Below are 3,891 nucleotides of genomic sequence, written 5' to 3'. Positions count from 1 at the left end.
GCTATTGAAAACAGGTATTCAAAGAAATACGTGCACACAAATGTTCATAGCAGCACTATTCATAATAGCCCAAAAGTAGAAATAACCCAAATGTCCATCAACTGATGAAAGAATAAACAAAATATGATATACAGATAAAATGGAATATTTTCAGTCATTAAACGGAATGAAGTACTGATTCATACTACAATGTCCATGAACTTTGAAAATGTTATGCTGAATCAAAGCCAGACACAAAAGGTCTCACATTGTATGATTCCATTTGTATGAATTATCCAACATAGATAGATCCATAGAAACAGAAAGCACAAGTGTTTGCCAGGAGCCATGGAAGGGGAGATTAGGGAGTGATTGCTTAACGGGTACAAGTTTCCTTTTGGGGTGGTGAAAGGTCTTAGAACTAGACAGTGGTGATGGTCGCACAACATCGTGAATGCACTAATGCCACCGAGTTGTACACTTAAATAAGTTGAATGGGTAATCTCATTATGTAAGTATTACCTCAACTTGTAAAATATACAGTGACCCAAGAAAGTGTATACTAGTACACACACTTTGAGTAATTATAAAGGCAGTGTTTATTAAAATACATTTCATTTTTAAAATTGAGTTATCAGCCATTAAAGGGTGTAATACATCTTGGGGGAGACACCCTATATATTCTATTTAGCTCTGTGTTAGTTCCCTATTGCTACATAAGTTACCACAAATTTAATGGCATAAAAATTATAACAATTCAGCTCACGGTTCTGTAGATCAGAAGTCCAGGTGGGCTTGGGTAGCTTCTCTAGAGTTTTACAAGAAGAAATTAAGGTGTTGGCGGGGCGGGGCTCTTCTCTGGAAGCTCTGAGGAAGTACCTACTTCCAAACTCCTTTCGAGTGTCAGCAGAATTCAGGTCCTTGTGATTGTAGGACTGAAATCCCCGATTCCTTGCTGCCTATCAGCCAAGAGTTCATCTCAACTGCTACAGGGAACCCCATCCTGGGATGTAGCCTCCTCTAGCACCAGTACACCAAGTCTCTCGTTCTTCAAACATCTCTCACTTCCTCTTCTGCTGCCAGAAGAAAAGTCATTGCTTTCAAAAGGAAATGGCTGGTGTGATTAGGTGGGGCCCATGTGGATATTCTCACTTTTGCCATGTAATGGAACAATCACAGTTGTATTAGCTCATCAGATTGGATTCTACCCCACACTCAAAGGGGGAGGGATCTCACAAGGGCAAGGATCAGTCTTAGAATTCTGCCTACCTTGACCTCTTGGAGAAAAAGAGTAAAAAACAGTTTCGACCCAATTTAAGAACAATTATTGGTTAATGCCCAAAATTGCAAAGATATGAGGTGTCTGTGATTGATACCAAGGAAAAGGTTCAAGCCAGTGATTTACAGGTTAGCACAATGCAGGGCTGCAGGCCTCAGGCAAGAGACAGAGTGGCCTTCTCTTTCTGAGGCCTCTCCTGGCTTTCTTTTTCTTCCTTCTATGAAAGCACTGAATGTTAATGCAAAGCAACTGCCAAGAGGACCACTGGTGTTCGCTCTGCAGTCATGATGAGGGGACTACATGATTGTATTATGTACATTAGAAGTTCTCACACTTTAGTCTTAAGACTCCTATTTCTGAAGACCCTAAAGATTTTATTTTTGTGGGTTATATCTATTGATAAATGCCATATTAGAAATTAAGTCTGGAATGATTTTAAAAATATATTTTTATTGATTTCAGAGAGAGGAAGGGAGAGAGGGAGAGAGATAGAAACAAATGATGAGAGAGAATCATCAATCAGCTGCCTTCTGCACATATCCCACTGGGGATTGAACCTGCAACCCAGGCATATACCCTGACCTCCTGGTTCATGGGTCGATACTCAACCACTGAGCAACACTTGCCAGGCAAGTCTGGAATTGCCAGGCAAGTCTGGAAATTTTGTGTGTTTTTTTAATCTTTATTATTGAAAGTATTACATATTCCCCTCCCCACCCCCCATCGACCTCTTCTAACCCACCTCCACCACCACCCCAGGCCTTCACTACCTTATTGTCTGTGTCCATGGGTTATGCATATATGCATTTAAGTTCTTTGGTTGATCTTTTCCCACCCAATCCCCCTCCCCCGCCTTTCCTCTGAGATTCCACAGTCTGCTCCATGCTTCTATGTCTCTGAATCTATTTTGTTCATTAGATTCCACATATGAGTGAGATCATGTGATACTTATCTTTCTCTGACTGGTTTATTTCGCTCAGCATAATGCTCTCCAGGTCCATCCATGCTATTGCAAATGGTAAGGTTCCTTCCTTTTTTACAGCCATATAGTATTCTATTGTGTAAGTGTACCACAGCATATAGATCAATGGGGGCAGAACAGAGAACCCAGAAATTGACCCAAACCAATTAAACACAAAAATACACAAGCACACATCCTCTTAGCCTTTAGTGATTTCATCACACATCATGTGGTCTCTAGAGCAGTGATGGCGAACCTATGACACGCGTGTCAGAGGTGACATTCGAACTCATTTTTTTGGTTGATTTTTATTTGTTAAATGGCATTTAAAGATATAAAGTAAATATCAGAAATATAAGCCTTTGTTTTACTATGGTTGCAAATATCAAAAAATTTCTATATGTGACACGGCACCAGAGTTAAGTTAGGGTTTTTCAAAATGCTGACACACCGAGCTCAAAAGGTTCGCCATCACTGCCCTAGGGCTTCCCGGACCACACTTGGAGACTCTTTGATGGATGTAAATACCAACAATTGCATTTCTGCAGAGATTAATCATCTCATATATTTTGGCACATTCACTTGTATAGCCTTCTTCCCTTTTACTAGTATTGTTCCACCTAGGAGACTTTTTTTTGTGTGTGTAGCTGTTTGCAAAAATTATCCTTTTGGCAAAAAGCGTCATTTGCTTACAAGAGGAAAATTGAGGTAGATGGGCCGTAGCATACATTAAAGCAAAATAGAGAGTTAAAAAAAATGTCTTACTCTGCAAATACTGCACCGAGAAAATTGCGTTAAGCGGTGCAGCTTGGTCTGCAGCAGCAGGACTGGGAAGGAGTCGGCTGTGAGTCAGGCAGAAAGGCTCACAGCGAAATGAAAGGAAGCACTGGGACTTCTTGTCTTGCTTTGCCCTTGAAAACTATGCCAAGTTTTTTTTGTTGTTGTTTTTAACGAAAAAATTGGTAGTATTTAATAACTGCTTTAACGATTCAGAATTTCCCACTTTCCTTTTACACAAAGGGTACAGCATTCAGTTATGTGTTTGTTCTCTTTGTGTCCTGCTTGCAAAAAAGTGACAAAATTGAGCCAAATCCCGTTGATGAGCACTCCATTGAGGTCCTTCTGTTCAGTGACTAGCTGGCTCCTTCTTCTCAGAATAGTTTACGCACTTTCTTCGGTTCGTTCTCTCGGTAAACGCTCCCGGGCTTCTCCTCTCCCCGCGGCCGCTGAACACACCGTGAACCAGGTTCGGCAGCCCCTGCCCCAGGGGTACTCTGCCCGGCCTCGCCCGCTAAGTCACCGGGGAAGAGGGATCTGAAAGGTGAGAGACCGTGGCGCCCTCCTTCCGGTGGGGATTGGACCACACGGAGCATCGCTCGGACCAGCGAGCCCCCGGCGCGCCCGGCGCCCGCAGCCACCCGGGCCATGCGCCCGGCCAGCGCGCGCCGCCGCCACTGCTCGGCCTCCCACCGAGCCCGTCCTCCCCGCTTCGGCCCGCGGACGTCAGCCGTCTGGCGTGCCGCCACCGGCCAATGGGAGCGAAGCCAGACTCAAGACTCTCCTGTGATTTGGCTGTCTGCCTGGGGGTGGCGGCGGAGGAGGGTGTGCTTTCCAGACGCGCCTGCCATCGGGCCGCGCGTCGCGGGACCGCACTGGCAGCTCCCGGCGCGTA

The 3,891-nt window shown here is 44.3% G+C and overlaps 1 protein-coding gene across 1 annotated transcript in view; it reads left to right on the top strand.

The window, feature by feature from the left end:
- The first annotated feature begins 3,869 nt into the window (after positions 1 to 3,869).
- Positions 3,870 to 3,891, top strand: part of SLC19A2 (solute carrier family 19 member 2) — an 18,534-nt gene continuing 18,512 nt past the window's right edge. The window contains exon 1 of the mRNA XM_006099612.3: positions 3,870 to 3,887. The gene's annotated coding sequence lies outside the window, so the exon portion shown is untranslated. The remainder of the gene's footprint in view (positions 3,888 to 3,891) is intronic.

Source organism: Myotis lucifugus, unplaced genomic scaffold (assembly GCF_000147115.1).
Source record: "Myotis lucifugus unplaced genomic scaffold, Myoluc2.0 scaffold_279, whole genome shotgun sequence".
NCBI lineage: Eukaryota > Metazoa > Chordata > Mammalia > Chiroptera > Vespertilionidae > Myotis > Myotis lucifugus.
The sequence above is the reverse complement of the archived record's forward strand: the minus strand, read 5'-3'. Positions and strand labels throughout refer to the sequence as shown.